This window comes from Acinonyx jubatus, chromosome D1 (assembly GCF_027475565.1).
Source record: "Acinonyx jubatus isolate Ajub_Pintada_27869175 chromosome D1, VMU_Ajub_asm_v1.0, whole genome shotgun sequence".
Classification (NCBI taxonomy): domain Eukaryota; kingdom Metazoa; phylum Chordata; class Mammalia; order Carnivora; family Felidae; genus Acinonyx; species Acinonyx jubatus.
This window is the reverse complement of record NC_069390.1, coordinates 104,236,829-104,264,364: the sequence shown is the minus strand read 5'-3', so window position 1 is coordinate 104,264,364 and position 27,536 is coordinate 104,236,829. Positions and strand designations below refer to the sequence as shown.

The 27,536-nt window shown below is 41.1% G+C and overlaps 1 protein-coding gene across 5 annotated transcripts in view; it reads left to right on the top strand.

Annotated features, from left to right (window-relative positions):
• Positions 1-27,536, top strand: part of POU2AF2 (POU class 2 homeobox associating factor 2) — a 483,397-nt gene that overhangs the window by 106,585 nt on the left and 349,276 nt on the right. For all 5 annotated transcript variants that reach the window (XR_008290705.1, XR_008290706.1, XM_053204129.1 and 2 more), the window contains exon 3: positions 14,870-14,961. The gene's annotated coding sequence lies outside the window, so the exon portion shown is untranslated. The remainder of the gene's footprint in view (positions 1-14,869; positions 14,962-27,536) is intronic.

Genomic DNA, 27,536 nt, shown 5'->3' with positions numbered 1-27,536 from the left:
AGTTTGCATTATCATGTGGAGAGACAGACAACAAACAAGCATGGAGATAAAGAAGATAATTCCAGATAGTGGGCAACTGCTCTAAGGACAGGAAAATAGTATAGAGAATGATTAGGCTGGGAAGGTCAGGGAAAGCCTGTCTGTGGGGATGACATTGCACTTGAGGTGGAATGTTGAGAAGGATCCAGCCATGGGCAGGAGGAGAACGTTCCGGCAGAAGTTAGTGACAGATGAAGGGCCAGCTCTATGGTTTCCCGATTCCTGCAAGAGTCACCAGTCACACCAAAAAATAAAGAAAAAAGAAAAAGAAAAAAAATCACCACTTGGTCATTTCCAGGTAACCAGGGCCTCTGTGCGACACAAGGCTGTGCACACTCATGTACACCACACTCTGATGCCTCTTCCTCCTTTCGTAGGGTGTCAGAGCAAGAATGGCCACCTTGTTGGAGGACAGAAGAGAGGGCTGTTGTGGCTGGAACAGAGCAAACCTGAAGGAGTGCAGTTTGCTCTGCTTGTTATTGTCAGGACACAGAGCCTAAGAAAACTAGCTAATGTCACTAAGTCTGGTTCTCTTAAATGCGTTATCTTACCTGCTCTACAAAGTAAATGATGTCATGTCCTCCTTTTGTAGATGAGGACACTGGAGCTTAACAGAGCTCAGTTGTTGGCCACAAAGTCACAAAGCTCCCAAGTGGTGGGGTCAAATCTGTGTGTGTCCCCTCCAGAGCCCAGACTGTTAGGTGTTATGTCATACTTTGCTTTTGAGAGGTGCTGAATATGGGAGCCAAAGCCCCAGCTCCTTAACATCCACAGGGGCCTGGATGGAAGAGTGAACATCAGCAGAGATCTGGTTGTTTACATGTTCCCTCTGGCCATTCTGGAAGAGGAAGAGCAAGCAAACTGATTTTTCAGGGTGTCTTTTCCTCACCAGTAGAAAGAAGGAAAGGGTCTCCAAAGACCATTAAGAATAAGAAGCAGAGTTTATGGAGCAAAAATGGGAAGACCATGAAGAAGCAATTGAAAGTCATAAAAACAGTAAGAGTCCTGACTTGCCCTTTCATTCTGAGTTTCTGAAAGTTCTTTTCCTCTCTAAGAAGGACTTTCCCTTAAACTAGCCATTTCCGTCTTGAAGCATGGGAATGAACCAGGGTGGATTGCACTTCCCGACGTTTGATTTGATGGCACTGGCAGGATCCCACTGCCAATTTTTTTTTTTTTTACCTTCTTTGAACTATATATGATCCTGCATAGTGAACCTTAGGGGATGTCACTTCACTGGAATGGTATGATTGGAAAGAACTCCCATCGGATCATTGAAGGGGTGATTATTCTGTGTCATTTGGTTATGCATTTTGACAGCTGACATAGGACCTTATCTCAGGAGCCCTAGCGTTCCTCAACCCCAAGTTTTCTTTTTACTGAAGGGGAGCTTCAATTATAAGAAAAGACCACCCTCTAGACTCCAAGAGCATGTGGACTGCATGCCAAGGCCCAACCTCACCGTAGAAGGATCTGGAGGGCTCTGGAGGTACCTGGAAGCAAGAAAACTCCCAAGAAGTTGCTTTGATAAACCTCGATAAGGACTCATCCACGTTTAACCTCTGATGAAAGAAAAGGATTTCGGGTAACCAAACGGCTTGGCCAAACTCTGGTCTTGACTTGGGACAAGGGCATTCCGCTGGTGGCCCTTAACCTGTAGCACTTTTGCCACAACAAAGGAGAAAGTGAGCGTCAAAGAGCTGCGTGCAAGAATTTTAGCAGGAGGAGATGCCATAGGATGCGTTTCTTCTCGTCTTACATTTTTAATCACTATTCATGCATGCTTTAATTAGTGGTCCTTTTCGCCTAACTTACCAGAGCTACAGGAACATTAAAAAAACAGAAATGAAAACTTAAACTCTTTCAAAGAGCATGTGAGATTGAGTTTAACCAGTCTGATGCTAGAGCAAATTAAAAATTTTATTTTAATTCAAATAAATATATTTGGTTACATGAGTAGACTTATTTACCTAGAAACTCTTTTCTGCCTTCAAACACTGATTGATTTGAAATGATTTTTTTTCTTATTTGTGCAGCATGTTTTACTCATTTCCCCCAGAATGCCTCACATGTAGCAGGAAATTCTCAAAAGAAAAGGAAAGCTAAAAGTGAGTCCCGATGCTTGAGTGACATGCTTTCTGAAACTGCAAAACCGGGCACGTATTTATATTTATGTAAATTATATATACTAATTCTTTTAGCTTTCATAGCTCCTCTATGGCATGAGATTCTTGAACCCGTTTTATGGATGAGAACCCAGAGACTCGGTGGATTCCAGAATTTTTCTGAGCTCTCACAACCAGTAAATGGTAGAGCCAGGATTTCAGGGGGCTCAGTCTGGCTCCAGAACCTGAGCCAGCCATCAGTATCTGAAGTTGCTTCTCAATGTCATTCCTTCTCTCTCTGCTCTACCACCAAAATATTTGACATTGTGCCTCTCCTAGACTATCTGGAACGTATTGCCACACTACTGAAATCCTTGCCTTAAAAAAATTTTTTTAACGTTTATTTATTTATTTTATTTTATTTTATTTTATTTTATTTTATTTTATTTTACATTTATTTGTTTTTGAGAGACAGAGAGAGACAGAGCACAAGTGGGGGAGGGACAGAGAGAGAGGGAGACACGGAATCCGAAGCAGGCTCCAGGCTCTGAGCTGTCAGCACAGAGCCCGATGCGGGGCTCGAACCCACGAACCGTTAGATCATGAACTGAGTCGAAGTCAGACACCTAACCGACTAAACCACCCAGGTGCCCCACGAAGAAACAATTTTTAAAGGATTTTACTGGTGATGGGTTTGACTGTTCATTTTATCGATGTCTTGTTATTTATTCCCAGTGATTATCTGACGATCTTGTTCCCCTTTGGCTGTCCCTCCCCACCTACTGTTTCTCACTGTCTGGACTGCCTTCTGCAGACGACCTGAGACTCCCCTGCTGATGCAGTGACTAGATGTGGTCTCTTTCTCATCCTTATCTTGACGGTTCCTGAAAACTGAAGACCACGTGGGTGTTGTGTATGACGTGGATGTTTCCTCACCGTGCAACACAGAAACTGAACTGAGGAGGCTCATATGAGGTCACATCCAACACCGCCACACATTTCTAAGCAGGGGGAGTTTGCTTTTGATTGACATTTTGATGAATTCGCTGGGAAGTTTTAGTATGTTAGAATCAGAAGACATCTGAGAGATAATCTAATACAAACCATTATTTTACAGATGAGAAAGCACACACTCAAAAGCAATGCAGAGGAAGGAACACATCCTTGGGCGTCAGACAGATAGAAGTTTGCATCCCGGCTCTGTGTGCAACTCGCTGGCTGTGCAGTCTTGTCAGTCCCCTGACATCTGCTGAGCCTCGGTTTTCTTTTCTATAAACTGCAAGGATCATTACATTTTACCCCACCGCCACTGCCACCTTTCTTTCTAATCTAAACCACTGTAATCCCCTGTGTGGTTTCTGAATAGCCTCCTGACTTTTACTCCTTGTAATCTGTTCTTCACTCAGCAGCCAAAGTGCACTTTCCTGAAACGTAAATCAGATCAGACTTTCTTTTCATGAGTTCTAGGGTGAAATACTACAAAGCCCAGCATGAGCTGACCCTTCCCTTTCTGGGCTTTGCTTCATTTCTTGGCTCCCCTCCAGCCCTCCAGAGGCTTCCCTTCTCTTCCAGGAACACGCAAACTTGCTCTGGCTCGAAAGCCTCTGCACTAGCTGTTCCTGTGTCTGGGATACTGCCCGTGTGGTTCTTCCCTGGATAGTTCCATTTCATTCTTCATGTCTCCTTGAACACCCACCACGGTCACTCTATAAGAAAAAGCCCATATATTGGCCTTTATGTATCACATAGCACCTGTAACATTTTTTTCCCACAGCATTTATCATCATCTGTAATTATCTTGTAGTTACTTATTTAAATCTATTATTTTATTTTATTTTATTTTTTGTCACACTTTGTTGAAGTTGCATTTATTTTTAGTGCTTCTTTGAAAACTACAAATGTTCCTACACCTGTAAATACGAAAATAATACAGAAGTACAAGAACTGAAACATTCAAGCCCTCTTTACTGCCCAGCAATAACCAGCATTAACAGTTTTGTATCTATATTTCCAGACACACATAAAAACATTCACACACAGACACACAGTGTTTTATTTAACCCAAGTGTAATTATGCTGTAATATTGTTTCTGCCTTTTTTTTACTGTCTAGTTTATCTGTACATGTGGACCTATGTAATTTTTTTGACATCTTAATCATATTATTTAGCTCTATCATAATTTGTTTAAACCATTCCCTTACTGATGGATACTGAGCTATTTATTCTTTTTTGCTTTTACCAACAACACTGCACTGAACATCCATGTACACATGTATCTATCTGTGCATGTGCCAAAAAACAGTCTAGAGGAGAAAGAATAACAGAATTTCTGGGCCAAGGAGAATAAGAATTTTAAATCTGAATAGATATTGTCAAATTGCCTTTCATGTAATTATCTTGCCTTTACAAGAAAATGGATTAAGCTTAAATTATCTGTATCTCTTCCCAAAATATAAGATCTGTGAAAATAAAGCCCTTACTTTGCTAGAACAGCTTCTGACACACAGGAACATTTCTCAAAATGATAGATATTTTTATTAGTAACAATAATGGCACACCTATGCATTTGATGTGAAATCATAGAGGGTAGCATCTTGTGGCCATGGGATTTCCTTTGGGCTAGCAGAGTCAAACGTTAGGCTTTTTCTGTCCGTGGGACTGGGCAGACCAGCTCAGGGTGGAGAGGGGGGAATGTCAGCTGGGAAGATAGAATAAAGTGGGCTGGAAGAAGTCTGGTGGGCACAGCCAAGGTCAAGAGGGTCAATGGCAGTCATGGTGAGTACTGCCGGGGTCTGGAGTCTGAATTGTACTCAAACACTGCCTCATCCCCAACTCTACCCCAGAAAGTTAGACATGCCGAGGACACTGCAGGACCGGGAAGGCTAAGTATTACTGTCTGGGGCTCTCAGTGAACAGGTGCTTTTGACTTTGGCTAGCAAAAGGTGTAGGCATCTTTCTTCAGGACACCTTAGACCCTGAGACTCCATCACCTAGTCACCCAGGAGGCTTGTCCAGAAAGTAAGAAGAGTCCCAAAATAGCATGTTCATAGAACACAGGAGCTTTTGAACTCCTCTCTGCCCGCTGTAATCTCTACCCTCCAGCACTTTGGTGACCTAGTTGCAAGTCCTTACTCAAGCCTGACCTCTTCCTGCTTAAGCAGGTCTGAGAAAGTAGTTAGCAAAAGCAGGGAAGAACTGCTCAACCCAGGGCAAAGGCTGGCAACCCCAGGATCTGGAGGTAGGCAATAGAGAGATGCCCTGTTGGCAAGAGGACGGCCTGTTCTGCACCTTCGGGTTAGGCGCTGACCCTCAAGGGTTGGACAAATCCTCCCCCCACCCCCAGCCAAGTTTCACTGAGATATGATTGACATAACACGGTAATGTGTCAATGTGACATAAAACATACATATGTAATGATTTGATATATGTGTATATTGCAAATTGATCGTCCTAGTGCATCCGGTTAACATACTTACAAGTTGTTTTTAAATTTACGAAGAGAACTTTTAAGATGTACTCTCTTAGCAACCTTCACATATGCAATACAGTATGATGACTGTAGTCACCATGTTGTACATTACATCCTAGAACTTCTTTCTCTTATAACTGGAAGTGTCTACCCTTTGACCACCTTCACCCATTCTGCCCACCCACCAACCCCACCTCTGGAAACCACCTATCTGCTCTGTATTTATGACTTCATTTTATTTTGTTTTGTTTCATACAGATTTCGTGTATAAGTGAGATTGCACAGTATTTTTCTTTCTCTGTCTTATTTCAATTAGCATAATGCTTTCAGGGTCCATCCATGTTGTTGCAAATGGCAATATTTCCTTCCTTTTTTTTCTGGCTGAGATGTATATGTATCTCCCATTTTATTTACCCATTCATCTGTTGGTGGGCACTTAAGTGGTTTCCATGCTTTGACTTTTGAAAATAATGCTGCCGCGATCATGGAGATGCAGACATCTCTTTGGGGTAGTGATTATTCCATTCAAATATATATGCATAAGTGAAATTGCTGGATCCTATGGTATTTATATTTTTAATTAAAAAAATTTTTTTAGTTTATTTTTGAGAGAGAAAGAGAGAGACAGAGCATGAACAGGGGAGGGGCAGAGAGAGGGAGACACAGAATCCGAAGCAGATTCTAGGCTCTGAGCTGTTCAACACAGGGCCCCACGTGGGTCTCAAACTCATGAGTCATGAGATCATGACCTGAGCCAAAGTCGGACACTCAAGTGACTGAGCTACCCAGGTGCCCCTATTTTTAATTTTTTGAGGAACCACTGTACTGTTTTCCATAGTGCCTATACCCATTTACATTCCTACCAACAGTGCACATCCTCACCAGCATTTGTTGTCTCAATTAAAAAAAATTTTTTTAAACATTTATTCATTTTTGAGAGAGAGAGACAGAGTGCAAGCGGGGGTGGGTCAGAGAGAGAGGGAGACACAGAATCCGAAGCAGGCTCCAGGCTCTGAGCTGTCAGCACAGAGCCCCACGTGGGGCTCGAACTCACAAATCGTGAAATCACGCTGAACCGAAGTCAGACACTTAATTGTCTGAGCCACCCGGGCACCCCTGATATCCTGAGCTTTGACTTGTTCTTGACTCTCTCTTCTCTCCAGTGAAATGTGACTGCCTTGAGACTCATTCCCACAGAGCCTTAGTTATTGCTATAAGGCAATGCATACTAATGGATTAGCAAACCTAAAATGATTCAGACTTACACCTCCCCCTCACACACACAAAGAATGCTCAAGTCTTTGGAAGGTCCAGAGATGAGACACTAAGGACAAAGATTCCATTGATCATGACCTGCCAGTGAGAAGATACATTTTAATAGGCAGGCTCATTGGTGTACAAAGTAAGCTCTCAGCAAGAGTTACAGTGGCAGCTAACACTTTGAACGCTAGGTACTAGGCTCTCTAAATGTCAGATAGGCACAATGACTTTTTTGAGGTGGGTCTTCTTATTCACATTGCGCCTATGACAAAACAGAGGCTCAAGAGAAGTTAACCAAAGTCACACAGCTAATAAGTGGCGATGCCAGGGTTTCACTACAGGTCGTAGACCGTCTCTTGTGGAGGATACCAATGATACTTCCTCCCAGGCTGCACCGTAAGTGTTTGAGTGCTTGCTGCTCTTGAGTCAAATACATGTTTCTGCCTAAGAGCAAGCTAATTTTAGTAATGTCTTCAATTGCTAGCAAACTGACAGAGGAATAGGGAGCTTTATCTCAAGACCAACCTAGTTTTCTATAACTAAAATCCAAATGGACTTGATGTTTCCAAGACCACATAAGGATATGTTGGGGGTACTCTGAGTATTTCTTTCTAACTTAATGTCATCTTTTGCTTTCAGAATAGTTCCAGGATAGCTTAAAAAAAAAAGTTCTGCCTTTCTAAAAGTGAGAACTTTTATTTTTTTGTTTATTTATTTTATTTTTTATTTTTTTTATATATAATTTATTGTCAAGTTAACTAACATACAGTGTATATACAGTGTGCTGTTGGTTTTGGTGGTAGATTCCCATGAGTCATCACTCACATACAACACCCAGTGCTCATCCCAACAGGTGCCCTCCTCAACGCCCATCACCCATTTTCCTCCTCCCCCATCAACCTGCAGTTTGCTTTCTGTATTTAAGAGTCTCTTATGATTTGCCTTCCTCTCTGTTTGACACTGTTTTTCCCCTTCCCTTCCCCCGTAGGCTTCTGCTAAGTTTCTCAAGTTCCACATGAGTGAAAACATATGATATCTGTCTTTCTCTGACTATTTCACTTAGCATAATACCCTCCCTTTCCATCCACATTGTTGCAAATGGCAGGCATACTATTTGGCATTGCCAAGTAGTATTCCATTGTATATAGAAACCACATCTTCTATATCCATTCATCTGTTGATGGACATTTGGGCTCTGTCCATAATTTGTCTTTTGTTGAAAGTCCTGCTATAAACATTGGGGGTACCTGTGCCCCTAAGGATCAGCTCTGCTGAACTTTTAAATTGACTTAGGTCACATTAGAATCATATCACTTCTCAACTACTTAAATGTCACATTCTATTACCATCTCTTCAGTCCTGTTTCATTTCTTTTTACCTGGATAATGTTGGCCATAGCTCCCTGACACTTTCATCTCCAAGGTGAAAAACAGGACAACTAAAAAAAAAAATCACTCTGTAGTTTACCAGCTTTTCCCCATGCCTGTTGCTCCTCAAAATTCACATTCTACAAATCTCATTTCCTCTCTATTTTTTTTTAATGTTGAGTTTTTATTTTAGGGGGCAGAGGGAGAGGCATTTTTCAAAATTGTGAAATGCAGGGACCTCTCTATACTCTCTTTGTAACTTCCTCTGAATCTATAATCATTTCAAAATGATTTTTTGAAAACTATGAAATACACACATAAAAGAGTATATTAAAGGAAAATGTGTGGCTTAAAGTTAATACACATGTGCCTGCCCCCCTGATTAAAAAAAATAATAACATCTCCAGTGCATTGGAAGCCCACCACCCATGGTGCCATGTTCTCCTTTCTTTTTTTTTTTTTAAGTTAATTTATTTATTTTGAGAGACAGAAGGAGCAGGGTGAGGGGCAGAGAGAGAGAGAGAGAGAGAGAGAGAGAGAGAGAGAATCTCAAGCAGGTTCCGTGCACTCAGTGCAGAGCCCAGTGTGGGGCTCGAATCCACAAACCATGAGATCATGACCTGAGCCAAATCAAGAGTTGGATGCTTAACCAACTGAGCCACCTAGGCATCCCCAAAGTACCCCTTACCAGTTGTATACCCTTGTCTCTTCCCCAGATGTACCACCTTCTTGACTTTTAATGTTTACCATATTTTTTTCTTTACTGATTTACCAAAAATGTTTGTATCTCTAAATAATTTTGCATGTTCATTAGTTTATATAAATGGAATAATTCTGCATTGTGTGAACTCTTCTAGGATTTTTTTATTCCTGAGATTTATCCATTTTATTGATATAATTGGTTAGGTTATTAAGGGAACATGTCCCACCATTCCCCCAGCATACCCATTTCAAGGATGCATTCTTGAGAGTAAGGTGTCATTGGAACCATCTGTATGGTATACATGTCTGAGTCTCAGTAAGGCCTCTACGTCAACTTTTAAGATTCTGGTGGGAAGGTGTGGAGATCTACTTGTCTCACAGCTGCTCAAGACAAGTCTCATATGTGAACTCCCTTGCCTGTTAAACCTTCTGCCTGCTGAACTGGAGTGGTTCACTTCTTTCTTTGGTCTCTCCTTGCCCTCTTTGAACAGGGGCCAGATTGTGAACTAAGAGTATTTTACTAATTTTCACTGCTGTATGGTATTCCTATTGTATAACTATCCCATCCAGTCTATTTATGCTTAACATTTGGGCTGTTCCCATTGTTCACAATGGTGCTTTAAATATTCTTGTGCACGTTTTTGAATGCACACAGACAGCATTTTCTCTAGTGTATTTAGTGAAGAGTGCAAGTAGTGGATCATAACATATGCACACATTCAACTTTACCAGGTGATACCAAACAGAAATTCGAAGAGTTATACCAATTTACTCTCCCACCTATACCAGATGAGAGTTTCCATTCCATTGTTCTATAGCCTCAGCAACACTTGATATTGTGGCTTATTTTTTTTTTCTCTATCTGATGCATGTGTAATGATGTCTTATTTTTGCTCAAACATATATTCATGTGGTTACTAACAAAATTGAGCACCTTTTCAAGAATTTATTGACAATGTGAGTTTCACTTCTTTTGAGTGCCAAATTTTGTTTTTTCTTCTGTGGATAAACAGTTGCCTCAGTATCTCTCTTGGAAAAGTTGAAAAGTCTATCCTGTCCTCATTACTTTGATTTCCACCATAGGTTAAGTGTACATTTATGTGTGGGTCTGATTCTGGGCTCTTGGCTGTGTCCCATCAGTCTTTTTCTTTTCCTGTGCCAATGCAACACTGTGTTAATCACTGTAACTTTATAATACATCATGAAAGACAGTTTCCTCACCTTGGTTCGTCTTTGAGTGATTTACCTTTCTTGACCTTTTTAATTATTAGGATCAGATTATCAAGTTCTATTTAAATTGTTTTACAAGAATTGATGTGTTTTTGATTATTGAGTTAAGTTTTGTAATCTAATCCTTGAATTTGATCATCTTTTTACTTTTTTGAGGAGTCTGTAATGTCTGTAATGGACAGGATAGGCCAGGTTATGTTGTGGTTACTGCCCACCTCAAAACCTCAGTGACTTAGCGCGAGGTTTATTTCTTGTCTCTGCCACCTGTCCGTTGTAGGTCAGCTGGGGATCCCCTCTGTGTCATCCTCACTCGGCAGCCTGAGCCGATGAAGCATCAGCATCTGGACCATTGCTGGTTTCAGGGGTGGTCGGAAAGAAAGATAGCTCAATAGCACACTGGTGCTTAAAGCTTCCACTCATCTTCCTTCACTCAAAGCAAGTCATGTTGAAAACACCAGGAGCAGGGAAGAAAGATGGAAGAAAACCAAACATAGTTGTGAACACCAAACCATCTCTCTGTCAACTTTTATAATTTTCTCTATAACTGTCTTGTTACAGGTATTCCTAGATACTTCATATGTTTGACAACATTGTAAATGGTTACAGCATTTAATTTTCTGTTTGTTCCTGGCATATGGAATACAGTTAATTTCAGTATGCTGATTTTTATTCAGCAACTTTGCTAAATTCTCTTATTAATTTTAATAACTTATCTGTAGTTTATTTAGTATTTCCATGAACTGGATCAAATAATTTGTGAGTAATAACACTTTGTTTCTTTTTATTTCCATACCTGTTATTTTGTTTTCTTGCCTAACTGCTCTGGCTAGAAGTTCTAATACTAATAGATACTAATTTCTAATACTAATAGTAGCAGCCATCATTGTCTTCTTCCAATCTCAAAGACAAAGCTTTTTACTTTTCATCATTAAGTATGATGCTTCTTGAAGTTTTGTGGTTTTTTGTTTGTTTGTTTGTTTTTGGTAGAAACTCTTTTAACAGATTTCCTACTATGCCTAGCTTTTATTTTTTCTGTTGTTGTTTTTTATATCCCCATGACTTATTTATTTTATAAATGGAAATTTGTAGCTTTTTATCTCCTTCATCTATTTCACCTGCCCCCCATCCCCTGCCTCTGGCAACCACCAACCTGTTCTCTGTATCCATGAGCTTGGTTTTGTTGTTGTTGATAATGCTTAGTGTTTTTTTTTTTTTAATTTAATGTTTATTTATTTTTGAGAGAGACAGAAAAAGAGAGGGAGAGAGGAGAAGGGGCAGAGAGAGAGGGAGACCCAGAATCAGAAGCAGGCTCCAGGCTCTGAGCTGTCAGCACAGAGCCCAACACGGGGCTCAACCCACAAACTATGAAATTACGACCTGAGCCGAAGTCAGACTCTCAACCAACTGAGCCACCCGGGCACCCCAATAATGCTTCATTTTTTAAGAGTTAAAAAAAAGTCATGATTGGGTGTGAATGTTGGAACTGCTTTCGCTGTATCTGTTGGGATAATTTTATTTTTTGCTCTTCTTTCATTTGTTAATGAAGTGAATTACATTAACTGAAAATTACTGAAATTATATTTTTTATTATGAAATCAACCTTGCATTCCTGGGAGAAACCACTTTCATCTTGATGTGTTATCCTTTATATGTTTTCCTGCATTCTGCTTGTTAATATTTTGTTTAGGATTTTTATACTTGTATTCATGAGACAGACTGGTCTGTAATTTTCCTTCTTCCTATACATCATGGTCAAGTTAGGTACTGAGGTCATACCATTACAGTATAACTTACTGGTCAAGCCATCTGGGCTTTTACTTTCTTTGAGGGGGATTTTTGTTAACTCACTAAAAATGTCCTTGTTTCAAATGGATTTTTTTTTAATTTTAAAAAAAAATTTTTTTTAACGTTTATTTATTTTTGAGACAGGGAGAGACAGAGCATGAACAGGGGAGGATCAGAGAGAGGGAGACACAGAATATGAAGCAGGCTCCAGGCTCTGAGCTGTCAGCACAGAGCCCGACACGGGGCTAGAACTCACAGACCGTGAGATCGTGACCTGAGCCGAAGTCGGCCGCCTAACCGACTGAGCCACCCAGGCGCCCCTCAAATGGATTTTTAAATAAATTCTTGATAGTCTTCCCTCTTCTTTCTTTCCCCCCATTCTTCTTAGGCTTCACTTTTGGTATTATTTAATGTTATAATTATTAAAATTTAAAATGCAGCAAAATACTTGTGTAAGAAGAACTATGCACAGAAAACCTATTTTATTCAAGGGAGAACATGAGAGACAGAGGAGACTATGGCTAAAGTGTATTTGGACTGATATTAAGTCGAGTGAATTTTTTACAACTATATGATAATTAAACTGTATGATAATTGGGATAACTGATTGATAATTACAATATAGTGATTGAGAGCAGCTTTGTTTATGGAGACCTCACTCTGTTTGGAACAGTGCCCTGCAGGTATGATCTCATTTGTCTATGTGGGATACTAGCATAGACCAATTTATGGATGGAGAGACTAAGAATAAATGACTCGTCCAAGGCTACATAACTACTAAGTGCCAAAGCCAGGAATCAACCCAGGCCTGGGTGGCTCCCCCAAACCTCGACCTTAATGTCTGCACTATACTGTTTCTGTCACACCTCAGCTCACATGCAACAAACAGTGGAGGGTCCCATTCCATGGGTGACTCAATTTCAACTCCAAATCTTCTGAAGATTTAGACAGAAGCTCCTAGTTTACAGGTATTTGTTTTTGTTTAACTCTAGATTCAGTTTAGACCAGAACGTAAAAATGGACCAGCCAGAAGCAGGCAGCACTGGTTAGTTTGAAAGCCAGACCTCTCAAGAGCCATAGCATTCTATCAGGCAAACGCTAAAGAATTAGCTAAAGCAGTGGGCAGATGGTATGAACCTTTCAGGTTAATGTTTGAATTTAAATCCCTGGTACTAAGAAGCAGCTTCTTTCGTGCTTCATGTAATTTCACCCTCAGTACCTTTTTCTTCTTGTACCTATAACAGACCTGCTACTATAGGTATTTGGGTGTGATGGGGGTGTGGATAGGCGGAGCACATGGGGGTTGGTAGATGTCCTAGGTGTCAATCATTTTGAAAATTCATTCAGTCGTTACCTCTCAGCTTTGTCTGGATGTGAGGAGCTCCTTGAAGAAGAAAGAAATCATTGGGACTGGCAAACCTGTGTGCCCTTTTTCCTCAGAACATTTATTGTAATAGTCCTGCAGCTCTTTACCTCTCATATTTGTGATGTAGGTTTTATCTAATGATTCTGGACATCAGGGAGGGGTCTGTGATTCTCAATGATGTCCCCTCATTTTAAGAAGCTGGAGTGCCTTGACCCTAGTAGGGGATGACTTATTATTGCCACAATCAAAAGAGGCCTCTGAAGACAGCCCTCTCCTCCCCCCTGCCCCAAGATGAACTATTCTAATCTGTGGTAATAGTTACATGTAGAAACTCAATCATTTTATGTCTCCTGACATCCCTCAGCTGCTTTCCATTGGAAGTGGGTTACTTTAGAGATTGTGAGGTAGGGCAATGGTGGGGCTAAACCAAGATGGGCTGTGGAAAGTGAATAGGAGAATAATTCTTAAATACCTGGGCTAGAGATATTGCATCATGTGTCCTCTGAATTATTGGTGGGAATCATGAGATGAGTAAAATTTCTGAAGATTCTTTTTGCCAGGTTGGTGTCTATATTCAATGTATTATTCCATAATTTCACATCACAACTGTCCCAGCTTGTGTGTGTGTGTGTGTGTGTGTGTGTGTGTGTGTGTGGGGGAGAGAGACATGGAGGACACACGTTCCTATGACAGCAGATAATTGGATTTGAAGAGAATTCCAGCCAATCACGGTATCCTAATTTACCTCTGTAATAGATCATTTTTTATGCCAACGTTAGGGATAATTCAAGAACAAAGGCCAAGACCGCTGAAATGTCTCTCTCCAAGTCTTGCCCCTCAGGAGAGTCACTGGTGAACTTGCACTGGTAAAACAATAGGTGTCTCCGATGGGTGGCAGCATGGATCTGGGTGGATCTGGACCCACAGCGGTCTGAAAGGATGTCAGGATCATCTTGTAATTTTATGGTGGAAATTGTTTCTGAAGGTGTCACAAAGAGGCATATCATTAGAATAGTACTGGATGGGGCTTACCCTCATCTCTCCATGCTGGGCCAGTGTCCTAACACATGGCTTATAATTAACATGAAAGGTAATGTACCCCTGAGCTCCCTTCACCCTCACCTTGTCCCTTTGAAACAGTTATCTTCTTACCTGTTCAAAGTAATTGAGTTGTACATGCTTTTGATTCGCGAGTGAGAATTTATGTGAGATAAAGCTGGAAAGAGGAATCGAGTCTGAATCTTAGAAGGTCTTCAATGCCTTCTTGAGAGTCATTGTGGGTCCTGGAGAAAAGGGACAATTGATCATAGTACACCTTGGGAAGCTTGATGTGCCATGGACCCAAGGGGGAATTGGAGGTGGAGAGCCTAGCTAGGGTGCTTTCAGAATACCCTAGAGAAAAGATTAAAAGGGCTTCAATTGGAGCAGAGGGAATAAGAAAAAAAAAAAACATGGGAAATATTAAGAAACAGAAGAGGCAGAACTTGGAGATATGGAATGAGTGAAGCAAACCCAGCATTTACTTTCTGTTTTATTTCTTCCCAGTGAATTCCCAGTTTGGAATGTACCTCTCCTTCACATAATCCTGGCATTCTCAACATGGGGAAGGAAGCTGACTCCATCCATCCCAGGCACCAGTGAGTAGATCCTGCTTAGCCTATAATTATTTGCCAGGGATTGGTTTAGAGGTGGGCATGCATCCAGTTCTAACCAGGGTGATGTGAGGTAAGCTGTCCTGGGGCTTGGGAAAATGTCTCATTTACTTGTAAGAGGAAAGCACCATTACACATGTCCCACTTTCTGCCTCTGAATGTTGACATGTCTGGATGTGATGTCTGAATCTGTGCACCGCCATCTTGGTATCAGGCAAAGCCTAGAGGGTGGCAGAGCCAAGAGAAGTTGGAGATGTGACGATGGAGCCTTGAAGATGAATCTTTTCGGTTCTTGTCATGTGTGATAACACAGTTCCTTACTGCGGAAGCTCACTGGAGTCGGGATTTTCTGTGGCTGGCAGCTGAAGCCATGTTGGTGTAGCAAGCGAGTTGAGAGGTTTAAAGCGAGGGTACGGTCTCACCTTGGAGACTAGGACGATGGCGATTCTTTCGTCTTGAGGTGGGCAGCGCTTAGACTTTCGATTCTGGAAGGTATGGGTGCGAATGGCTGTTCTTCCACTTTCACTCTGCGACTTTGGAGAAACTGTTGAACTCCTCTTAGCAGGTTTTCTCTTTTCCAGAAGTATAACAACATGCACGTCCTCACAGGGTTATTGGGAAGCCTCAGCCACACGATGCGTATGAAGTGCCTGTTGCCAGCAGGCACTCAGCCAGTTTTGGTTTCCTACTTCCCCATCGGGCATGTGGTTCCAGAAGAGTAGTTTCTTCCTAAACCAAACCTACCAGCCTCTTGTCATGGACTCTGGCCCTTATGCAATGCTCACACAAAACAAGTGATCAAGAAGGTCTGAACTGAAATGAGCCAGAGGTTAGGGACCATCCTTCCGTGTGGTGAGAAGCTGGAACCTGGGGAGGCCTCGAATTTGTGTTTGTGGTTAAAGCCTTCATGTTCAGGCTTTTCCTGGGCAATCTCCATGCCCAGCGGAACCACAGTAGGTATATTATACATCCACTGCCACTGCAATAAATATAAATTGACCTCATTTGATCACTGCTTGGGTGTAGAAGTTCTGGATGCAGAAGGACAGATTGAATACTAAAACAAATGACAGTTTTCAACGCTGTAATCATATTTCCTGGTTAAAATGGCTTGGGTGGATTTTCTGCCAACTGAATAATTCTCATCTGAAAAACACAGATGTATGTTGGCAGGTCCTGTGCTATCCCAAAACTGTGAGAAACTCAAATATAGTTATTTAAATTACTGGATGAAAGCACGAGTCCTCACCCAGCTCAGCTGTCGTACATGCTAAGGAGATCAGAGTGCTTGGCCTGGGCCTTGGATCCTAATCCCAGAGGCAGGTGAGAGGAGAGTTATAGGAATGCAGGTCCGGGGAGCTGGGCATACGTGTCAGTGCTTCTTCACGTCTCCTCTGTCTAATAAAGAGAGACGTTGGGCAACTTCCACCGTGGGATGGGGCCTGGTGTCTTCACAAAACCATGGCAAGCATCCAAAGCAATCCTTTCTTTGCAGAGAGCAAGGAACCTCTGGCTTCCAATGTATTGAGTACTTGCTAAGTAACAGTCACTGAACTTTACATAGTTTATCTCATGTAATCCTGAAAACAAAACAAAACAAAACAAAACAAAACAAAAAAAAAAAAACAAAAAAACAACAACCCTGGAAGGAGAGGCTGTGGTTGTCACCATACTACAGATGAGGAAGCAAAGGTGAAGAGACATTAAGTACCTTGCCCAGCACGACATGGGCACTTAAGTGGCAGAGCAGGGATTTGAGCCTAAACTCAGGCTTTTCGTAGATTCCAAAGCCAGCATTCTTTTTAAAAAAAATTTCAGTGTTTATTTATTGAGAGAGAGAGAGAAAGACAGACACACAGAGCATGAGCGGGGGAGGGGCCGAGAAAGAGGGAGACACAGAATCTAAAGCAGGCTCTAGGCTCCAAGCTGTCAGCACAGAGCCCGGCGCGGGGCTCCAACTCATGAACCATGAGATCACGACCTGAGCCGAAGTCGGACACCTAACTAACTGAGCCACCCAGGTGCCCCTCAAAGCCAATATTCTCAACCCCTAGACTAAAATGTCCTTAGCCCATTGCCAGTGACTGTGTCGTGTCATAAAAGCGAAGATGGCCAATAACTCCGAGGCTTTCGGGAATTCTGCAGCACTGGAAGATAGATATTTGGAAAGAGGCCATGTGGCTTCCTGAGTGAGAGAGCTGTAGTCACAGGGTTAGCTTAATAAAAAGATTACCTTTCATCCCTCACATGGGGATAATGAAATAATATGGACTATGAGAACTCATCACCTGCTTGGCAAAAATCCCTACAGAGTTAGCCAGAGGAAACCCCAGGTGTTTTTGGCCTTGAACAAGGCACATGGAACAATTCTGAACCTGTGTCCAGTGCTGCTCTCTGTACAGGCCTACTTATGCTCAGGATGACCAGGGCTGTACGGATGTATTTTCCTTCCCAGCACTGTTTTTCCTCTTGTCAGGCACAGTGTTGGGTTCTATTCGCACCTAGACCACAGCAGAGAATATTTGGTTCTCCCCATCTGGCAACAAATGATTTCCTTTTGCTCATTCTCAAAAAGTATAAAGAGATCTTGCAGAGACCATTCAATCACCCTAGATTGGGTCCTTTTGCCTTATATGCTTCAGAAAAGGAGATTCCATCATTTTCCTTGTCTTCCATGCTATGGTCAACACTCTTTCCGAATCCCAACCTAAATTTGTCCTCCTGTGGTTTAAGCTCTTTCCTTCTTGTCTTTCTTGCATTATTGTTGGGCAGTGGGGCGGCTGGTGGAAATGGAGGTTCTTTGTGAGTTTACCGAATCCTGACCCAAGCTGAGCTTTGTAGAAGTTGACAGCCGCCCTGCTTATTAAAGAGACTATATTCCCTGTATGTCTATTTTTATATCCTCAGAGCACTAGGAAGCCTTTGTTGGAAGGGAGGTGATCTCTCTCAAGAGACTGAGTAACTTGGAAAATAACAGCGGTTTGCAGGCTTTTCAGGTGCCTAGAAATTGCTCTCTTTTAGAAACAACCTTTTTGCTTTTGAAATAGTTAATTGAATAGCGTTTACATTCATAACACGACAAGAAATCATCCAACCCCATGTGCAGTTGTGACAGCTGGAAAGTATTTTGCAGTCATCTTCATGCATCAGACCTTACGGAACCTCTGTTGCCCCCTTCCTCTGTCCCTATAAGCCTATAAAATACATTTTCTTCTGCTGACACTGCAGCATGAACTCTCCATAGCAACTTATTCCCACACCACCTGTTAATAATGCCAAGAGTAATGTATTTAACTCCCTGCATACTGTGCCAAAATGTTTACACAATTCAGCTTATTTCAGACTTTAAAGAGCAGACATAAATCCTAAACTAGCCGTGTTCCTTCCAAACACTCAGGGACTTGGTTGCAATGTTTTTGTGGGTAGAATTGGGCCGATTTTTCCCAGCTATTTTTTAATAAAAAGTAAGGTACTCCTTTGGGGCTACTTTGCTAACTGTTTGGGGGTACTCAGAAATGAGCTGCTTTGCAGAACATTGTCAAATGTAAGAATGCACCTCTTCACTTAAATATCAGCTTTATTGGCAATGTCCTTAAAACAAGAACTAATACTTCTAGATGAAAAATTTGTCCATGTAAATATGTGATGATAATTTTCATAATGCATCACCTGAAATAATGATAATATGAATTAAGATTTATTTTGTATTTTACTGTTTATAATTTCAATTTCCATTTTTTGCTGTTCTTAGGAAAATTCTGTACTGTACTGATCAAAATCTACATTTTACACCGACAGGCCTGAGACTCATACTAGGAGGCAGTCTGCCTAAGATCACACAGCTAGTAGGAGACAGAGCTGGGATTTGCACTCTGATCTGTTGCTATAAAGCCAAGAGTTTGCACCACATGAAAACTTGCTAAAATGGGTTTCTAGAAACATCTCATGAGGAGATATTAAGAGGCATGTCTCTAAAAGATTGTCCTGTCATTAAGGAATTTCCCTTTGGCAATTTGATACTGTATTCTTCTCTTTGGAAATTCACGATGCACAAGTACACATAAGGCTCTGATAAGTTTTGCAATAAAGAAGCCTGCTTAGTTCTGTGCAACCCAGCAGTTTCCAGGCTTCCTTGAGCATGGTGCACTTTTTCCTTCGCACATCTATTAACACTCAGAGGAACATGGTCCGTGGAGCACAGGGTAAGCGACATTGCACTCTGTCAGCCTGCTTCCCAGTCAACGTTGAACACCCAAGGGTACGGCACCCCTGTGGTCTTCGCTCAGTGTCCAGATGCCTCTGAAATGCCTTTTAAAAAATACATATGGGGCGCCTGGGTGGCTCAGTCAGTTAAGCAGCTGACTCTTGGTCTCAGCTCAGGTCTTGATCTCAGAGTTGTGAGTTCAAGCTCTGTATTAGACCCCATGTTGGGCCTGGAGCCTCCTTTAAAAAAATGTAAATAATTAACTAATTAATTAGGTAAATAATTAAACAGGACACACATAAGACTATTATCTTCCCTCAGCCATTCCTTATTCATTCACTCAGGGTCTCTCCCTCTTGACAATACGTTAATCCGGCTTCCTGAAAGGGATAATTTTTCCACATTTTTTAAACAAATAACAAAATAAGGCCTGGATTCATCGAAGCTGAACTGGTTTGTCCAGATCCCCAGAGAGTCAAACATCATGTTTTCATCTGAAAACCTTTAGTCAGCCCAGCAGAACTCTGTGCCCGAGCAAACATGTTCATGAGACCCCACATAATGACAAAGCCAAATGAATCGGTCCTTCAGAAAGTGCTTACTATCCTGCACACATGGTCAAAATCTAAAATGATGTCACTGCTGGGTAAATGGTCCAACGAGTAAAGAATTAGTAAATCCCAAGATTGTAAATGAAAACTTTTTCATGAAAGACTGTTGTCTCCTTAATCCCTAGCACTTAAAACTAAAAACAAAACAAAACCAAAAATTAAAAAAAATAAAAAAGCACAAACAAAACATCTTGCTTACAATCAATCCAAATATTTGAAAACCCCTTAAGTTCTAATTGGGATGTTCAGTTTTCTTGCAAATCCCTGGCATTGTATTGCTATAGCCAGGAATTTTCAATCATTGACTAATTCATTCCTTTCTGTTCTGTACCTCCTCCAGTGCATATCGTTCTGGTCTGGTGCTTTCTATTATGTTGACAATCTTATTATTGTTAGTTGGCTCTATGCTGAGACCTTTAGCTATAAATGTTAATTATTTTTTTTATCTGCAAATGGATAAAATGGGAACTAGGCAGAACCAGGAAGAAATCATGTTCCTCTTGAAAGAAATCTGAGGCTAAAATCCATGGAAGTTTGCTGAATTTCTGTCTCCTTAGTCTTTTCACTGTTATCCATCTAAAGCTATAATGTCGGGTTTTTTCCAAGAGACCCTGAAACAAGATTCAAAAATGAAAACGAAAATGAACCATGGTTTGGAAGATGCCTCATAGAAAAATCACCAGAAACTGTAGACCCCATATGACAAGAGCAATTTGAAACCATCGAGGGGAGAAGTAACCTGGCAAAGTAAGGTATCAAAGATTTTGGATCCAGAGTCACAGATGAAAAGGTCAAAAGCTTGCAGCTAAGGATAAAATGAGGAGTTAAATAAAAAAGTTGCTCCTCTGCATTGGATTCTTTCCAGGTCAACAACTACTGAGTCGTTAGGAAAAACTAGAGTCCAAGAGTTCCTGATTGCCTGTGACAGGCCTCCCTTCCCCAGATGGAGTTCGCGCACTGCCCTTGCCAACAGCGCTGACTCACCCACCTCCGCAGGGCGCGGACACCAGCTCCAAAGAGCAAAAGCAGAATCTGGCTGCGTCCGGTTGTGTTCCTGGTCAGCTTGCATTTTCGACCTCAGAGTGAGGGGCTATGATTTAAATGTGGGCATTCTCTTAAAGTTCAGTTCCTCCAGAGGGTTTGTGAAAGCCCGAACCGCAGGGCCATGATGATTTTCCTACACCAGGAACAAAATTAAATGTTGTCTGTCAGCTGGCCTAGCGGAAACAAGAGATCCAAAGCCACCTAATACGCTATTAGCGTAACTACCTGCTATGGTAATCACCATGGTCACCTCAGCATCGGGGTTGCAGTGGTTGCAGAGTAATGAGGTTGTACCCTGCTGGCCATACTCTTGGGCTGACCGAGTGATCATCCTCATGATTAAGGGCCTTGTAGAGCTTGCTCTCATTGGATAGACCTGCGTTTGTCCTCTCTTTGGAGAGCGGCATCTGTGAATACGATTTTCCTCTTACATGGGAGTCTGTCTTACTTTCTGATGCACAACTTGCAGAATTCTGCTGTCATAGACTCCCAGAGCCAGCCGGGTCCCTGGGGGTCATGGAGGTTGCATGCGCATGCTGCACACAAACGGGGTCAGGACGGTCACATCTGGCCATTGCAGCAATTTATACAGCTGGAATCCAGAAACATCAGTTTCACTGTGCATGCTGTGCTGAGCGCCCCACAGAACCCTGGCCTCAAGGAGATGTGAAGGAAGGGCTCTGTCCACAGCGCTGGATTCTACACACCCAGGCTGCTCCTGGGTGGACCAGGTGACGCTGTGTGTTATGATTTTGGAGAAACCAGCACTGGTGTCCTCAGAATCTCCCCATCTGTTGGCATTTTGCCTGAATTTCCAACCATTAGAGTCATTCCTTCGGGTGAAGGCAATGGTTCCTGACCTTTTTTCTGTAGTACAAAGAACCCTTTCTAACACCAAAAAATATTACAGATATCCCACATTATTAATAGCTATATTTTCAGTTTCCGATGATTGAAAAAAGATGCAAAACAAACTACTAAAATCTCAGTGGTGCTTTTACATGGATTCATATGTAATAAATTATAACACCTTAATATAAGGAAAAGTACTCACCCATGTATCTATGAGCCCTATTATTTATCAGGTTTAGAGATAATGCTTTGTAAACATATGAATTCATGGTAGGTCCTCATTTTTACTCCCTACTCTCCCACTGGGGAGCCCGTACCCCGTGCTTTATCACCAAGATTTATGGCCCATGGAATGGGGCCACTGAGTTAACCAGGATTTTATAAACATGTGTTCTCTGGAACAATGTTGCAAACATTGTTTGCAAAATAAACATGCAAACAAAAAATTGGTGAAAGTTGGGTTATATGGAGTCAAATAGTTTTCTTTACCGCAGGACTTCTCAGAGCCTTAACTGCTGACATGCATTTTGAATCGCTACGAAGGAGGCACTGATTTCAGAATTCACTAAACTCTTTGACCCATGGGTCCCTTTTCCAGGCATACTTATCGACGTACCTGGGAACAGTGTTCTGAAGATCACCACTTTGGGTTAAAACATTATTTCCGAAAGATCTCTGTTGAATATAAACATATAACCTGGGACACGGAAACCAGTAAGCCTTTTGTCTCCACTAGGATATTACCAAGATTAGCTCCTGAGAGAAGCTGTTGAACTGCCAAGGGAAATGTCCTGAAGGAATAGCTTATCACACATCTCTCTTCTAAGGAGCCTGAAACATGTGAACAGCAAGCTTCTTGTGTCACGTGACATTTATAGCTATACTTAATATCTCCTTAGCTTCCTCCCTCTCTTATAAAAATCACAGAGGCCAAGCGAACAAATGGCTGTCTGTCAGAAAATCAGATAGCACCGTGCACTAAAACATTTTGGTACCACAGAGATGAATGTCCTCTAGATGTTAAATGAGAAAGTCACATGCAGAATTTCTGTCTTTAGAGTGAATCCAGGTTTTGTTTGTTTTGTGTGGTGTTCAAGTTCCACTTCAGTGACCGAGTGGAGAGGCCTGGTTCCGTTAGAGGCTGTGTGTCGTGGGTAGATGTGGGCTGGCTTGAGGCTGCCTTCTGATGACTGCACCAAGTGTCCCCAAGCCTGAACTCCCCTGTGATGATCCACTTTCTCTCACTACCGCCCCCAACAGAAGCTGAGCCCCACCCTGTACCTATTAGAGCTCCATACTCTTTACACGTAAGATCTGGGCTCCTGTTGAGATCCTGACCTCCCTGGAAAAGTTACAAATTTATTTATTTATTTAAAAAAATTTTTTTAATGTTTATTTATTTTTGAGAGAAAGAGACAGAGCATGAGTGGGAGAGGGGTAGAGAGAAAGGGAGACACAGAACTGGAAGCAGGCTCCAGGCTCTGAGCTGTCAGCACAGAGCCCGACACAGGGCTCGAACTCACAGACCGTGAGATCATGACCTGAGCTGAAGTCGGACGCTCAACCGACTGAGCCACCCAGGCACCCCGAAAAGTTACAAATTTAAATGTATTAGTCTTTAACAACCTGAGTGTGTCATGGAAAATGGGATTGGTGACTTGTGTCTAAGAAGGTGGAGAGCAGTAGGGTACTGGGGACAACCCAGTGGAGCCACTTAAGAGAAGGCCTCTGGATAGAGAGCCAAGACTCCCGAGGGAGCCTGTTTGGTCCCCGTTAAATGGGAAGCTTCAAGAGCCAGATCACTTGAGGTAAAACAAAGGGCAGACCATCTGTGCTTGCAGACACGGCTGCACTAATGTGAGGGGGGAAATAAGAGCAATCATTTAGAAATTTTAAAGCCTCAAGCAATTCTTCCTCAATCAAGTGAATATATCAGGTTAGAGTGATTTTTGGACTTGAGGTTACCAGCAGAATTGTTTCAATTTGTCATTCTTCGTTCATGTGTAGACACTGCTAATAAGCACATCTTTGCCTCTCCCTTATCTCAGTGGAGACATAATTTTGTTTTATGGCCCTTTCACACGACATCGTGTTGATCAGTTAATAATTTATCAGGAACCTCTAGCCAAATATTAAAACAAATGTGTGCCATAACACATCACTAGATCTTTCTTTTGAGCCATTCAGAGGGACAGGCATAAAGTGAAATTACAAAACATCTGTGCTTCTTCATGTTCTCATTATAATGGGATTTTAACTTTCCATGCAATTACAATGAAAACCATCCCAATTAAAAGGTTTGAACCAATGCCGCGTCCCTATTAAGGTGTTAAAACATTCATTCTGTCAAATAGGGGGAAAAAATCGGTTCCCTTTGAGATTTTCTCTATTAAGCTAGTTTCCTAATTGCTACATGCTATTTAAATAGCTTTGACTGCACTTACCTCAAATGATACAGTTCAATTAGCCTGTAAAAGAATTTAAGGTCTCTAGTGAAAAGAAATCTCACAAAAAATCCCATCTATATCAGAGGACACAGATATCTATTAAACTATTCTTGGTAGCTTCCATCTTTACTGTTTTTCTCTTTCTGATCCCAAATTCAATTCCATTCTATCCTCTGAATATGAGCTATTATAATCAATATTAATAGAGGCATCAACTGTAATTTACTAAGCATCTCCTAGGTATCACCCATATTGCATGCATTTTCTTATTTGGTTGTTTTAACAATAGTCTGATGATATTATCTGTGTTTTATGGATGAGAAAATGAGACGGAGAAGCATTTAGAGAGCTTTTCCACTTACTCAATCAGTGTCCAAAGTGAGATTTAAACCCAGGTCTTTATTACGAAAGTTCTTGTTCTTAACCATAAGACCTATTGTAATCTTTGTTGACTCTTTAAAAACAACAATCATTCAATGTGATTATTCTTTCCTTTAGTTAATTCAATAGCAAATGTAGGATTAAAGTACAATTGTCCTTTATATTATGAGTTTTAAAATATGTACGTAAAACTAGAGGAAATAGTATACTGGATCCCCATATACACCCAATGGTATGTGATCCTCTGTATACATAAATGTCTTCGGTTTAGTTTATCTCTTCACTTCTTTTTCAGGAGTATTTAAGGGCACACTACAGCCATTGTGTCATGCCACCCATGAATAGTTCAGTACGTATCTCTATCTGGAGACATTTTCCAGCATAGCCACCATGCCGTTATCATGCCAAACAAAGTTGTGATCTAAGCACATAGTCTGTGGTCCTGGTAGTCAGGGTCCTGGTAGGAAGCAGACGGCTTATCCAAAAGAGATAATTGAAGAGATTTAAATAAAAGGACTATTTACAAAGCTGTGGCCAGGGTTAAAGAAAATCAGCAAGGGATGCTGCAGGGCCTGAAGGCTAGCAGTAGTGAAATGCTGTATCCCCCGAAGGGCCAAAGAAGCGAGGGGTGCAAAGAAGCGAGGGGTGGCGGGTTCCTGGAAGCTGGAGAGAAGCTGGCCTGAGGGAAAGAGATACAAGAATAAATCCTTTAATCTCTTTCCTTTCACCCTTACAGCTCTTCTTGGTGTCTCCCACTGGCCACACTCAATCTGAATTCAGAGGACAAGGGATCCCAAGTCATTAGTACGGGGGTTGGCAAGTCTTTGTTCTGCAGAGGGCAGACAGTTAAAATCTTCAGCTGTGTGGGTCACATGCACTCTTTCTCTCCCATATTCTTTTTTTTTTCTGTTTTTTTTTCCCCTGTAAAACCACCCCTTTCCCAGCTTAACCGAGGTAAAGTTGACAAAGAAAATTGTAAGACATTTATTTGTTTATTTATAAAATTGTTTATTTCTTTTGAGAGAGACAGGGATAGAGAATGGCAGGGGCAGAGAGAGACGGAGAAGGAGAGAATCCCAAGCAGGCTCCACACCGTCAGTGCAGAGCCTAACCTGGGCTTGATCTCACCAACCATCAGATCATGACCTGAGCCAAAATCAGGAATTGGCCACAGAACCAACTGAGCCACCCAAGGCACCCCCACATTTATATTTTTAGCTTACAGGCTTTACATAGACAGGTCACTGGCTAGATTTGGCCCACAGGTCATAGTTAGCTGATCCATTTTAGTTCATAAAGACTAGTAACCTGGGGCAAAGGGAGTCAAGTAGGGTATAGAGTGGTTCTGGAAAAGCAAATGGAAATTATCTAGACGCAGTCATATTCAAAGATGGTTTGTTCAAATGAAGATCCTAAAAAGATCCACACATTTAGCAGCATTTAGTAGCTATGTCTATTCTATAATCTCTTCTCTCTCCTTTTGGATAAATGCTACTGATTTTGGGGGGAGACGAGTTCTTTTGTCCTGTAGACAAAAGATTTGACTACTTACTTTCCTGTAGTAAACCTCAACGTGTTTCTATTTCCTCTAAACTGTTAGAATTTGAGGCTTGATTAGATTCAAGTTCAAACTTTTAAGAAATAATGAATCAACGTTGGGACTATATGCTTCCTGTTCCATCATATCATGAAGAGAATGATGTTTCTGACTCTCACTTTTAGTGATGCCAAGGCAATTGGTGAGTTCATTCACCATCAGCTCTGTGTCTCCATTAGTAAATTTCCCATTAAATGTATGCCTTCTGCTTTACAACATCCATTGATGATTATTTCCTAGAACCATTATTTCATGACTCTGGATAATAGTGACATTTTAATTCCATAATTCCTCCTGCATTTATTAGCTAGCATTCTTCCGTAACGACTTTCTTGACCTTATTAGCTATTTGGTAACCCTGAAATATAGTCTGTGTTGGAAATGCAAGATAAACACTTCATTCTTCTCTCTACCAATTTTAACTTAGTGCCCTACTGATCTCCAGTTACAATCATGAGCTTTTTAAAAAAGCATTATTTTGAAATTTTAAAATAAATATTTCTATTATATATATATAAAATATATAGACAAATCCATAAATTTAAAATAAACACACACATATAGCATGTCACCCTATTGCAAACATCATTCTTTGTGTTTCTTATATTGTCCCATTTTGGGCAAATGGGCACTGTGTGTGTGTATGTGTGTGTGTGTGTGTGTGTGTGTGTGTGTGTGGCTCAAAACAACAGAAATTAATTTTCTTATAGTTCTGAAGTACAGAAGTCAACATATGTAGGCACTACCACATTATCTCTAGAGGCTCTTGGGAAGATTCCCTTCCTTGTCTTCTCCAGTGTCCAGTGGCTATTGGCGTCCTTGGGCTTGTAGGTGCATCACACTAATCTTCAATTCTGTCTTGACAATGCCTTCCCTTCTCTATGTGTCTCTGTGTTTCTATTGTCATATGGATACTTGTCATTGGATTTAGGGCCCACCTGGGCCATCATGAGTTTTTTAAATTAATTACTTCGGCAAACTCTCTTTTTCCAATTAATATCGCATTCAAAATTTCCAAGGATTAGAATGTGGACATATGTTTTCGAAGGCTACCCATTCAATCCCTACAGATGTCTTTGTGATTTTTGCGATGATTGATCTACTAAACAGAAAATGGGTTTTTGAGGGCCATTAATGTATTATAAGCTATAATATTGCAAATATAGAAACACTGACTGACACTATGTTTTATATCAACATGAAACATAGTAAAAGTTTACTAGTGAACTACAAAATATAAAATTATCAAATCGTTGATAATAAAACAGGAAAACTGAGAAAAATATACATTACTTTTGCTAATACAATTATTTGGTTTTCTGCCACACTTTGGTTCTCTATGTGTATTTTTGTGGCATGGAAGAAGGAAGTAGGGTCAGAAGTTAAAAAATAAAAGAATGCATCAAAGGGTTTTACTCCCATTT